The sequence below is a fragment of the Schistocerca gregaria genome, chromosome 4, assembly GCF_023897955.1.
Source record: "Schistocerca gregaria isolate iqSchGreg1 chromosome 4, iqSchGreg1.2, whole genome shotgun sequence".
NCBI classification, from domain to species: domain Eukaryota; kingdom Metazoa; phylum Arthropoda; class Insecta; order Orthoptera; family Acrididae; genus Schistocerca; species Schistocerca gregaria.
The window spans coordinates 413,887,441-413,901,741 of NC_064923.1; the positions used below are offsets into that span (position 1 = coordinate 413,887,441).

Sequence of the window (14,301 nt, forward strand, 5' to 3'; positions counted from 1 at the left end):
CTTTTCATAAAAAAAAGATCAATATTTAGTGCAGTATCCATTTAGTATAAATTAGGGTATCGGAAAAAAATTGAGAAAACGTTGCTCGCGTTATCAAAGTTTGCGTAAGACTGACAAAGCTGATTGACTCCGAGCAGAACAAAGGATTTGGCGGGAGAGAGCCAGTCGCTTGTTTTTTGACTCTTCTGTTTTGGACCTCCACCAGAGCATATCTGCAATTGTCGACACACACCGGAGAGGGTCAGAATGTACAGCAATGTAATGAAATATTCGATCTTTCACCGATGTATTTGGTATCTGTTGACATTCACCGGTGAGAGTCGACATTCTCCAATTCTGGTCATTCACGGTAACAGTAATACAAAACGAACTGTTCTTCTTTGAACTTTTTTGATGGCCTCCGTCAGTCCCGTTCGATAAGAATGCCCACAATAGCTATAATTCCGTTATTTCATTTCTTTCTGGTGTTTCGGTTTTAGTGCCCAGCAGTGTAAGAGACCTCAGTCCGTTAATGAAACAGTAATTCCAAGCACTGTCGAGGGATGAGCGCTAATGATGACGATCGAATAATCGCCGACTCCCCGGCAACAGGATCGATTAGCAGCTGTCCAGTGATTCGAAATTGATACGGCTGCCGTTTTATTTTAGCGTCGTCTCGTAATCTCTTTGTCAGGTGCGATTCGTGTAATTGACGTCGCTGCAGGAAATTACGGGCGTTTGCGAACAGGTGCCGTGGACGGCTCTGCTCGCTGCGGCGAACAGCGCCGAAAAATGTTACTACGGAGGCATTTGTATGTCTTTTTTGGCGTCTGTTGTGTTGATTAGGCGGGGTGTCGGGAGCGGGAAGCGGCTGGCCTAATGAGCCCGGGTAGGAGGCGAGGCGCTATCTGGCCGCTTTGTTAGGGCTATCACACGGCACGCCGGCCGCGCCGCCTGTCACAGCCCGCTTAACGACCCTCCCGCTCTCCGCCAAGTAGCCTCGCCGGCTGGCATAATGCGATTTCACCAAATATACGGCACGCACCTCACTTATTCGCGTAATGAGCAACGCAGGTGTGCCGGGAAGACGAATGGCAGATCGCCTGACACGGCGTCGTCTCACCCGTTGGCTTTCCACCGCGTCAGATTTTTTTGTACAGCCGCTTTGCTGTTTCGGGAAACTATTAATTTATTTTCAGCCAGGGGAGTCTGCCACTCTAGGGACGGCAAATAATCGTAAATGTAATTCTGTCGCTGACTAGTCCGACTAGCGAATGGTTCTTAACTGATGTGGTTAAACTCTGTAGATCTAATCGAATATGTCAGCTTTGTTAAGGACATTCAATGGAACAGTACTGAAATACAGCTATCGAACGTTTGTACTGCATATACAGGGTGGTCCATTGATCGTGGCCGGGCCAAATATGTCACGAAATAACCGTCAAACGAAAAAACTACAAAGAACGAAACTTGTCTAGCTTGAAGGGGGAAACTAAATGGCGCTATGGTTGGCCCGCTGGATGGCTGTGCCATAGGTCAAACGGAATTCAACTGCGTTTCTTTAAATAGGAACCCCCATTTTTATTACATATTCGCTTAGTACGTAAAGAAATATGAATGTTTTAGTTAGACCATTTTTTTTCGCTTTGTGATAGATGGTGCTGTAAAAGTCACAAACATATGGCTCACAATTTTAGACGAACAGTTAGTAACACGTAGGTTTTTTTTAAAATTAAAATACAGAACTTAGGTAACTTCGAACATTTTATTTCGGTTGATCCAGTATTATACATGTACCTCTGTGAACTTATGATTTCTGAAAACCATGCTGTTACAGCGTGGTTACCTGTTAATACCACATTAATGCAAGAAATGCTTAAAATGATGTTCGTCAACCTCAATGCATTTGGCTATACGTGTAACGACATTCGTCTCAACTGCGAGTAGTTCACCTTCCGTAATGTTCGCAGATGCATTGACAATGCGCTGACGTATGTTGTCAGGCGTTGTCGATGGATCACGATAGCAAATATCCTTCAACTTTCCCCACAGAAAGAAATCCGGGGACGTTAGATCCGGTGAACGTGCGGGCCAATCCATGAAATATGCTATTCAATGCCGCTTCAACAGCACGCGAGCTATGTGCCGGACATCCATCTTGTTGGAAGTACATCGCCATTCTGTCATGCAGTGAGACATCTTGTAGTAACATCGGTAGAACATTATGTAGGAAATCAGCATACACTGCACCATTTAGATTGCCATCGATAAAATGGGGCCAATTATCCTTCCTCCCATAATGCCGCACCGTACATTAACCTCCATGATCGCTGATGTTCCACTTGCCGCAGCTATCGTGGATTTTCCGTTGCCCAGTAGTGCATATTATGCCGGTTTACGTTACCGTTTCTGCTGAATGACGCTTCGTCGCTAAATAGAATGCGTGCAAAAAATCTGTGTTCGTCCCGTGATTTCTCTTGTGCCTAGTGGCAGAACTGTACACGACGTTCAAATTCGTCGCCATGCAATTCCTGGTGCATATGAATATGGTACGGGTGCATTCGATGTTGACGTAGCATTCTCAACACCAATGTTTTTGAGATTCCCGATTCTCGCGCAATTTGCCTGCTATTGATGTGCGGGTTAGCCGCGACAGCAGCTAAAACACCTACTTTGCCATCATCATTTGTTGCACGTCGTGGTTGACGTTTCACATGTGGCTGAACACTTCCTGTTTCCTTAATTAATGTAACTATCCGTCGAACAGTCCGGACACTTGGATGATGTCGTCCAAGATACCGAGCAGCAAATATAGAACACGCCCGTTGGGCAGTTTGCCCACAGTAGCCATACATCAACACGATATCGACCTTTCCCGTAATTGGTAAACGGTCCATTTTAACACGGGTAATGTATCACGAAGCAAATACCGCCCGCACTGGCGGAATGTTACGTGATACCACGTACTTATACGTTTGTAAATATTACAGCGCCATCTGTCACAAAGCGAAAAAAGTGTTCCAGCTCAAACATTCATATTTCTATACGTACTACACGAATATGTAATAAAGAATGGGGGTTCCTACTTAAAAAAACGCAATTGATATCCATTTGACCTGTGGCAGCGCCATCTAGTGGGCCAACCATAGCGCCATCTGGTTTCCCCCTTCAAGCCAGACGAGTTTCGTTCTTTGTAGTTTTTTCGTTTGATGCTTATTTCGTGAGATATTTGGCCCGGTCACTATCAATGGACCACCCTGTATAGTTGCATGAAGAAAATTATTCCAACTTATAGTGAAAGACTGTAGTTTTCAACTGACAAAGGTTGGGGTGGAGTGTTGTACCTAGATGATAGTACAGAGAGAACATTAATAAAAGTGACAAACTGCAGAGACGTATTCCTGACTGGAAATGGATGAAAAACAGGTCCTACGAACATGTGTCTGGAAATGGACGATGTGCGTGCAACGACAACAAATCGTCTTGGAACGTAGTACAGAGATGTAACGCATCCACGTCACAACATATGTTCAGAGTGGTTTCCGTAGGATTGCAGGTAATAGGGATAGTATCGGTTGTCATGCAGGACATACATAATCGTACTTCGGCTTACACAATGTTGGCGGACCACTTGCCTGAAGATTGTACTAGGGCTAGTCTAATTATCCTGTAGAACGCGGTCCTTCAAAACTGATTCAAGCACAGTCCGCCACCTCTCTCCACGTTCGTCTGTCTGAAAGGACCCATGATCACACAAAGGGCTTGAAATGTTGTGTGTGAAGGTACTTGTTTTCGTATAGCCGTGCTGCCTTCGACCGTTTCCATCTGCTTGGCCGTACACCACCTCGGCTTGTTCCGACATGAATACCGGACCGTTCTGCTGCTTACAGTACGGTGCGTCAGTCCCACAGCCTGGAAAACACAATGAACACACGGCACGTGGTCAGAGGAAGTGTGATTCGTCAGCGCCATCTACCATGGAACGATGCATTTACGGACACATAATCATAGAAACTTTTTTCCTCCATATCTAGTCAGGAATCCGTCCGTCGGTTTCATTAATGTTCATCCTGTAAAATAAATCTGGGAGCGTTCGTAATTTCGACCCTGTGCACTTTTATTTTCGTCCTGGGGACAGAATTTGGAACTGTTATTTAACACTGATTTTGTTTGCTATTTATGAGCCGGCCGCGGTGACCGAGCGGTTCTAGGCGCTCAGTCCGGAATCGCGCGACTGCTACAGTCGCAGGTTCGAATCCTACCTCGGCCTTGGATGTGTGTGATGTCCTTAGGTTAGTTAAGTTTAAGTAGTTCTACGTTCTAGGGGACTGATGATCTGAGATGTTAAGTTCCATAGTGCTCAGAGCCATTTGAACCATTTTGAACCAGAATGCAGCGCCTAGAACCCAGGCCGGCATTGATTTGGGAAAAAGCAAGGGGAGAGACATGGGTTCGTTGCACAAAAAGCTTTGTTTGTGACCACGAAACATGCTGTTTATCTACTCAGACATACAAATCCATTTAGTGCACATCTTTGGAAGGCTGAAAAAACTTGTAGAGATTGTTCATTCATGAGAGAGTAGGGAAATTGCCTGGCACTCATAGAAAGAAAAATCAGATTTAAATTAATAGTATTTCAGAGAATTTCTGTGGGGGACTAAATTACGGACACTTTTCTTGTATTTCTGTTTCTGCAGTGTTAATGTTTATGTCAAATACTGACGTTAGTATATTACAACAGTTTTATTGTACCTTGGCTTCAAGTGAAGCACAAATTCAGGAATATATGTATAACAATTTGTAGTTTCCGTAACATTTCACAACTTATACAGGTGCTAACGTACTAAGTTGACGAAATTTGAGCCCCCTACCTTACCTACTGGATAGTGTACGTAGGAACACAGGACGTTTTTTGGTAGATATTTCAGTCTAATGATTGATTTTAGAACCACATGAACGAACATGCATAGACACGGCCATAAGCGATATCTGCCATATTCTGCAGGTTGCTGGATATGAAGTTGTGTTTTCTGAATCATTTGTAAATATTTCGAATTCTACACATTTGAGTGCTGTAGAATACACTACAGCTATTCTGTAACAGCTATTCTGTAACTCAAATACTAACAGTATATCCTAAAGGATATACTGTTATTGTTTGAGTTACAGAATATTATGACAATTAAAACTCTATATATTTTCAAACTAGTTAAATATCGTGTGAATGCCACACCCATACTTTGTCAGCTGTGCATCATCTTATACTTTGAAACAGAAGACAGCCTGTTACCATCGAACGTGAAGTATTTGCAAGTTGAGTTTTGTTAATGTCTTAAACATTTTACTTATCTTGAAAATGAAAATTTGTGTTAATTTACAACGGCTTCAGTTTCAAAATGTACCTAGCTAGTAACTGGTTTTTCATAATACTTCTGCTTAATTTGATCTCTCTTACTGATTATTGGTGTGTAGCAGATTATGTAACAGGTAGACGGCTAAATACAGTAATCACAAGATTTTTTCAATTGCAACTGTTTTAAATCCCAATAATATGTTCCTGGCTTCATGGCCACCATGTTTTTACATCTGAAAAAACATTAATTTTCCGGAGTAATGTTAGTCATTTCAGAAAAGTCTACATCACATAAAAATTGAGAGCCATTATTTAAAAATAGAACAATAAAATACATTAAATTACAGATGGCTAGCTGAAGTCTGACCAGTGTTCCAGGGTACAACGCTCTCACCTACTTACTTTACGGCGAGGTGTCCTTTGATGGAAGTACTTTTCATCCCTAATGTATGACTCTGAAAGATCTCCAGAATTATTATCTACGGTCCCCGCAAACTCGTCAATGGTTTTCATCGGACACAAATTTCTTAGGTAGAGTAACACGATTGCAATACGTTGTATAGGGTCGATGATCCAACAACTCATGCTAAAATTTTCTCATTTTTTGCATTACCAACCTACCTTCGCATGTAAGTATATTGTTTATTCTACAATTTAGGTATTTTCTCACTTATTTTTAGCAGCATATTTTGTCGCGCCAGTGATTTCGTACAGTTATTTTGGATGTTCTGCGAGTTTCGTTTCTGCCACGCTACCTGCCTAAAAACCACATCACATTCGCATTTCCCCCATCTATGTTACTTCGGTTTTATTAGAGGAACTATTTTGTTTATTGTCTTGACGGAGTTGCTTCCAGGTTATCTCATTTGGGACACCAACTAGTGGGTGAACTATTTGCTAGACCTGAGCTTTTCTGTGTCGGTGCTGTTGACTATTCTCCGATGGGATTTCCTAGTGTTACAGTGAAGAAGTTTAACCTCTGTCTGTAGCTAGAGTCGAGAATGGCACTTCTCAGTATGTTCTGAATTCCCCGTTGTGCTTTCTTTCCGACAGTCACATGGCCTGTTTGGAACTCACCAAGGTTAGGGTATGAGGACGTCCAAGTTTTCTTTTTCCTAAACAGGTATCTGAAGACAGTTGATTCGAGAATTAGACTGAAACCTTACAAAGTTTTATGAGTATTTCTCCATTTCCATTTGCTCTACGGCGAGAAGGATGCTATCCTACCGCATTTTGAAATTTTCTCTCTTTACATATTTGTACATTAAGATCCCCAAACAGTAGACGGTAAGCTTCTCTGGAATCTTACAGACAACATCTTACAGTTCCTTCCAAAATTCATCTGTTCCACCTGACACTGTGTTGTTCGCCTGACTTCAGTGCAGCATGCACAATTACGGTGGTGTAGATTTTCTTCGTACTTCGAAAGTGAGGGTTTACATTCAGCTGTTCGGGTAGGAAAAGTTAATGACATAATCTAAGAACCTTTTGCCGACAATACTCTCTGAAGCAAGAAGGGGGCTACACTACACGACGGGATTGTAACACAGAGACTCATAGGCATATTCATCAGCAAATCTTGTTTCTTCAACTACTGCTATTTGCGTTTCATGCTGTGGGTGAGGTGTTTCAGTTTAGAGTGAGAGTATAGATATTATTTTATTTAGTTTTATTCATTATGCAATCATTTTTGTAATCCTGTGTCAGTAAAACAACGAACTTGACATACAAAAACATATTGCAACTAGTCACGATATTTCTTTATTAATTTTCCTCACGACGCGTTTCGAAAGTAATTTTCATTATCAAGTTTCCCGCACTATGTCATTCAAGCTCGATGTTTGCGATGTTTGAGCTGCTGCATAATTCTGGTGGCTTTACTGTAATGTAAACATGCACGATTTTGTAATTACTAATGGATCTTTTTCTACAGATAATGTCAAATTTGGAAATAACCTTAATTGACAACACTTGACGACAGAAAATACGTAACACTTCTATGTGAGATTTTGGTTGACGATACGTAACGTGATTTTATGACTGCTTATGTGTGTTTTCCATTCTTACGTATGATGTAGTTGTGAACTCCGTAAGTGATGTGTAATACCCTGCCAGTTCAAAAACTCTGAGCCTTCATTAATTAAAACTAAAGGAAAGTTAAGATGGTGGTTTTAATGCTTCCGGTGTTCTACACAGTGTCCTCCTATTTCAGTACAGAGCACAGAACGTTCTTATAACCACCTGAAACTGTTTGAAAAATCCTTCTTTGGGATGTTGTTCAACTCGGGCATCACATTGGTCTGAATGTTGGTTATGTCGTCAAAGTGTTGAATCTTCACGTGAATTTCTGCACTTTGCAATTTTGTGATAGGTTCGTATTGATAACATGAGGTCTCGTCATCCGTGAGGAATTTCTTTCCATAAAGGAATTTTCCTTTTTTTACATTTCAGCCAAGTCGTGGTAGGCGTCCACGCGTCGTTGTTTTTGTTCGCGAATCAAAGTGAGCGGGAGAAACTTTGCACACACTTTTTCTTCTTCAGAACATTCTGGAGAATATCTTGAACGCTTCACTAAAAGACGTTGCTCCACTACAATAAGTGACACAACAACGTTGACACTCTACGGTTCACGCCCACAACTTAACACTGCCTGCTCACAACTGACTGGTCGAATGCACGGGCAAATCCGTTTTTCACAGTTCTTAGTTCAAGTTGCCACCGTAGTCACTGAGATGACGTCACTTATACATCAGGAATAATATCAATCTCGAAACTTTTTGGAGGGATGGTGTATCTGTGAATTTCTGCATGACACAACAACAAATCAGTAAGTGAGAGTTACTACCAAATTCGCCTTTATCAGTACAGAAAAATACACTATAAATTATAAAGATACGACTGTTAACATCGAAGTAACGTCACCAGAATAAGTCACAGTCACACATCGCAAATATCACGCGTAGAAATCTCAAAATACACAAAAAACATCTTTTGATAATCAGAATGACTTTCCGAAGCACCTCGTGCGGGGAATGAATAACGGAATCGTGACTGGGAGCAGCAGATGTTATTGTGTAATAAATGAAACTTTAGACATTCTTTTTTTTAAATCTCCGGTTTTGTAATGCATACTACATCGGTAGCTATCTTCATCATCTAAACGCTATAATGTATCTCTGCAGCTGTCCTCTCCCATTTTGTTTTGTCCTTTATATTTCTTGACAATTTTAGCACTTTATTACTTGTAATAGGTCTTTGACCATTTATTTCTTGGCCTCATCTTGGTCTTCTTCCTAAATATTGTCTTTATAACACACCTGTTGAGACTTGTCAAAATAAATGTGCAAAAAGTTATGTTTTCCTTTTTTGGATAGTTGTTAAGATGTTTCTCTGCTCATTTATCTCTTTCAGATTATCTTCATTGTATTTTCCTGATGTCCAGGCACTCCTTGATAGCCTTCTCCAAAGCCAAATATCCATCGCTTGTAATCACTTTCCGTCAGCCAACAACGTTGCCCAAATTTCACAGACGTACAGGACCAGACTACAGTAAACATCTTGAAAATTCCTTTCCTCTTTCGTATACTAAACGACTCGTTCACTAGTAGTGAGTACAGTTCCTTTTTTCTGATCTTCATGGTGTAATTCCACCCTGCAGCAGAGTGTGCGTTGATTTGACCATCCTGGAAATTAAAACTGGGTGCTGGACCGAGACTCGAGCCCAGGATTATTAGCTTTTGCTGACAAATGCTCTCGTGTCCTGGCCGTGGTAAGTTTTTAAACAAAAATGTCTGTTCCATTACCATCTCTGTGAAACTGAAAATACATAAAGACGAAATAAATAATTTCTAATGGCTTCTGACTTAAAGGACTTTTATCCAACTTGTATAAAAGATCGGCAATAAAAAGGTGATATTTGCCACAAAAACTAGATTTTTGTGTGCGATATCTAATTAGAAATAAGTAGACTTAGGTATTGTGATTGAACGAAAGAAATAATAACCGAAATGAGACTCGAACCAGCAATCCAGTCTCGAACGTACTGACATTTTTATCTTTATACATTTTACACTGCGCGGAAATGCTCATAGAATAGGCACCTTTGTTTAGAAATTTGCGTCGGCTGGGAATGGAACCCAGGACCTGTCGAAAAATCGATTTTACTCTAGGTTATTAAAGAAACTCGATTATTTTTCTCGAGAATTTCCGAGAGCTGCATCGAAATGGGTTACGAAATCAATATTTCAGTTCTGATCTTCAATTATAATAAATATGTAAAAAATACAAAACTCCGTCGCCATGTGGTCTCCTTGCTGGCTATACATGTACTACAGCTTTACTACCGCTAGAACTTCTCTCCTACCATCCTAACTTTGCAGAAGTTCTACTGCGTACCTTGTAAGATCAGCATAAAGTTGCATATTAGCACACATTCCGCTGCCAAGTGTAAATCCATTCTGGAAACAATTCCTTAGCCCGTGGCAAAGCCATTTCCCCTCAGTATTCTTCCTTCCAGGAGTGCTAGTCTTGCAAGGTATGTAGGAGAATTTCTGTGACGGTTGTAAGGTACGAGCGATATACCGCAGGAAGTAAGGCTGTGGAGGTGAGTCGTTCGTGATGCCTGTTGTAACATTGGGCGTATTTTAGAGTAACATATATTCTGTAGCAATCTTTTCTGTCACTTACATCCAAAAATCTAAATCTGAATACAAAACTTTCACTGGTATCGTCACTTCCTTTTTTTTTAAATTCCTTCCTCAGTATGAATACTATGACTGACAAAAGAAAGTGAAGCACCCAGTAGAATTGGTCCGATATCAATGTGACTTCGTACAAATGGCTCTGAGCACTATGGGACTCAACTGCTGTGGTCATCAGTACCCTAGAACTTAGAACTACTTAAACCTAACTAACCTAAGGACATCACACACACCCATGCCCGAGGCAGGATTCGAACCTGCGACCGTAGCAGTCGCACGGTTCCGGACTGCGCGCCTAGAACCGCGAGACCACGGCGGCCGGCAGACTTCGTACACGTACACACTATTGGCGGGTATGTAAATCATTAAAGAGTTGCTAATCTGTATGGTAGGTATAACGGCCTACAGAGTGTGCATTAGTACTGTTCACGTTTAGTGTTCTTAGCAGGCTTGCTAGAGTATATTATGCACCAAGCGAATAGTAACCCTTTCACATCCGCGTCTGCCATTCGAGAACTTCCCGCATGTTCTGTGTCGTAGTGCACCATTGGTAGAAAACTGGCAGCAACAGGAAGGGGTAATACCGTCTCATGCGTATTCTGCCATTAGCGTCAAAACACAAACGGCTGTGTTTCGATGGATGCTGTGAAAGGGAGGCATGGACATTTGATGAATAGCGTGAGTGATGAATCACAGTTCTGTTCTAGCTCGGATGACCATCCCCGGCGAGTATGTCGGCGACCAGGGGAGAGGTACAGTTCTTCCGATGGTTAGGAGAGTCACAGCGACGTTATTCCTGGAGTCATTGTATAAGAAGTCATCAGATCACGCTTCATAGTGACTGAGGGAATAGTGATGGCGCAATGAAACATCACACATATACCGCATCCCCCAGTGTAACCTGTCATGCAACAATATCGTGGTGCTTGTTTTCAAGAGGACAACGCTCGACAACAAATGGCACCTGTCTCTATAAAGTATCCGCGTGACGATAAGGTGGCTACCAAGATTCCCAGATCATTCTCCGATTGGGCATGTGTGGAACCAACTCGGACGTCAGCTCAGCCCCAGTGCCAAATTACCTACATCTACATCAATGCTCCGCGTGGTGACGGAACTCACGACTCCAGAGAAAACCGCACCGCAATCGATAAACCGCACTCGCAGCTCAGCAGCTGCGGTGGCAGTACGAACTACGCCGAGGTCCGCCAGGGGCCGCAGCTACCAACCCATGGACATCATGGATGTATGTGGATAGCGACTGAACCATGCCGAAGCACTGAGCTACGGCGAACAGTTCTCTTCAGTGCACCGAGTCGTGTACAGTTTCCAGTTACCGCCGAGTCTACAAGCTGCTTGTTCGTCCGTCCTCTCCGAGACTTAGGCATCGTAGTCCGGCTCAGGACTCTACGTAGGCATCACTCAGAGGCACAGTGACAGGACTTTAATATTTTGGGGGACTTGTATAAAGTTGAGTATTTCTTCATAGTTAATAAATATCATTTTATTACTAATTGTTGGTGTTGGGAATACTTATGACTGAAGATAACCTACACCGTCCTCCTGCATTCCCAACACTCCGCAATCCATCTGACTATGTGTATCGATGATGGCCCCTGGCAAGAATGACTGCCAGTAAACCTCTGTATAGCTCTAATTTCACAAATTTTCTAGATGTAGCCATCTTGCGAATCGTATGTGGAGGGAAGTCATTTCTTGTCCGACTCTTCTCAAATCGTACTCTCTCGGAATTTTAATAGTAAATCCCTCCACAATGCACAACGACACTCTTATAGTGTCTGCCACTGGAGTTTGTTGAACATCTCTGCAACGCTTTCGCATCGACTAAACGACCCTGTAACGAAACGCACTGCTCTTCGTTGGATCTGTTCTATTTCTGCTGTTAGTCCTACCTGACAAGGGTCCCAGAGCGATGAGTAGTATTCAGAAATCGGTCGAACAATTGTTTTGTGGCCACTTCTTTCGAGAAAGAAATACATTTCCTCAACTTTCGTCCTATGAATCTCATAATGATATCTGCTTTTCTTACTATTTGTTTACCTGCTCATTCCGTTTAGGTCGCTCCGGATGGTTACTCCTAGATATTTCACGGTACATACTGTTTCCAGCAATTTGTCATCACTGGTGTAGTTGCACAGTAGTGGATATTATTATCTATGAATGCGCAATATGTTACATTTATTTACGTTCAGTGTCAACTGCCAGATCGTCCACCATTCATTTATTCACTGCAGGTCATTTTGCAAATCGATACTGTCTTCTAGCGTAGCTACCTTCCTGAAGACAACCGCATTATATGCAAATAGCGTTATGGAGCTTTCGATATTTTCTACTAGATCATTTACATACGATGTAAACAATAACGGCCCTATCACACTTCTTGAAGTACTCCTGAGGTTACCTCTAAATCTGTCTATTTAGCTCCGTTGAGAGTGAGTTTGAGTTCCCTCTACAAGGAAGTCTTGAATCCATTCGGAAATCTGCTCCGACACTTGATGAGCTCGTATTTTTTTCACTAAATGGTGGTGCGGGACGGTGTCAAATGCCTTCCTGAATTCAAGGAACACGGCATCAACCTGAGCGCTGTTGTCTACGGCGCTGTTGATCTCATGGAGGAACGGAGAGAACTGAGTTTCGCAGGATCTCCGTTTGCGGAACCCATGCTGATTTTTGTAGTGGAGATTTTCCTTGACCGAAAACGTCATAATTCTATCCTACGACCCTTCTTGAAAGTGGGAATGACCTGCGCTTTTTTGCAGTCAGTAGACACCCTTAGTTGCTCCAGTGACCTGCGACAAACTAGTACGAGTACAAGTTCTTTCGCATAATCTGTGTAGACCATGTATCTCATATGAAAAAACAATTAAACTAATACCATTAGCTGCTAACAGACTTTGATATACATAAACGGGGACAGTTGAAAATATGTGCCCCGACCGGTGATGATGATGATGATGATGATGATGATGATGATGATGACGACGATGATTTATGGTGAAGGGCGCTAAACAGTTAGGTCATCAGCGCCCTTGCATTAATGTTATACCGAATAAGATTTTCATAATCTATGGAAGGAGATCAATAAACTGGAAAACATGTCCGAAAGAACAGATGCCATCTTCATATCGTTAAAGGCTAACCGGCTGATGACCTTCTTCAGTGCGGATGCACACGAATTGCCTGAACTCTTACTCGACTCGGTGGATTGTCTGCCGGGAATAATGGATATATAATGGCAGAGGCACTACGAATGTAGTGTGTGGACTATAAGCTGAGAATGTGGGTCTCACGGGGAGCGTACTGGTGATAAGTCCCTGCAGCTGCACTATCCTCCGTGCACTCGGTGGCTCAGATGGACAGAGCTTCTGCCATGTAAGCAGAAGATCTCGGGTTCGAGTCCCGGTCGGGGCACACATTTTCAACTGTCTCCGATGATGTATATCAACGCGCGTCAGCAGCTAATGGTATTGATTAATTGTAACTTCATTCTAGAGAGCTGCACGGTCACCAATGGCATCTGTTCTTTCGGACATGCCCTAAAGAACAGATGCCATCTTCATAAGGTATCTCATATGGTATTGATACCCTTCCACTATTAAGCGATTGTAGCTGTTTTCCTGTTCCGCGCTCGCTTATCTCAATATCTGCCATTTCAGTGTTCGTACGATAATTGATAATCCAGGATATAGAAGACCTGTTAGCGCAAGTTTTGGGATAGCTTGCCTCAGGAGAGGAAACGACACTTACATGAGACCCTTCCCAACCGAATCAGTACACGCATCTTAGCCAGAATCTGGCTCATACTGCCAAGTTCTTTCTCAATTTGACTCGGTTCTCATCCTATGATGTTTCACTCGCTCCCTCCTCTCCTTATGGGTGCTACACCTATCTTATCAGGCAGTGCAACTGAAGGGGTCGGCGCAAAAAGTGCTAACACCGCGAGCCCTTATTTTGAGATATTGCGTATTATATGTCTGCTTAAATTCGAAAACAGTAACATAAACACGATAAGAGAAGACAGTTTAATAGGAGAGAGTGCTTTTTGTCGATGTATAGGGAATTACTACGTACCGACATGGCTTGCATTCGACAGATAAAGTGATCAGTCTAATGCTTACAAAATAGAGTGTCTGTACATTATTCAGTCGAACACTTCAATTTGAAGGATGTGTTGATAACGGTTAATCTTTGAATCAACACTAGTACAATGTTGTAGTTTAAAGTTCTTTGTACCACATTTACTTGAAA

The 14,301-nt window shown here is 42.1% G+C and overlaps 1 protein-coding gene and 1 non-coding gene across 3 annotated transcripts in view; one reads left to right on the top strand and one right to left on the bottom strand.

Annotated features, from left to right (window-relative positions):
* The window catches only part of LOC126267077 (L-lactate dehydrogenase-like), a 489,630-nt gene that overhangs the window by 210,583 nt on the left and 264,746 nt on the right, over positions 1 to 14,301 (bottom strand). The gene's annotated exons all lie outside the window — the stretch shown is intronic.
* Trnat-ugu (transfer RNA threonine (anticodon UGU)) lies at positions 13,390 to 13,464 on the top strand. Its single transcript has one exon. It is a non-coding gene; the product is annotated as a tRNA-Thr (tRNA).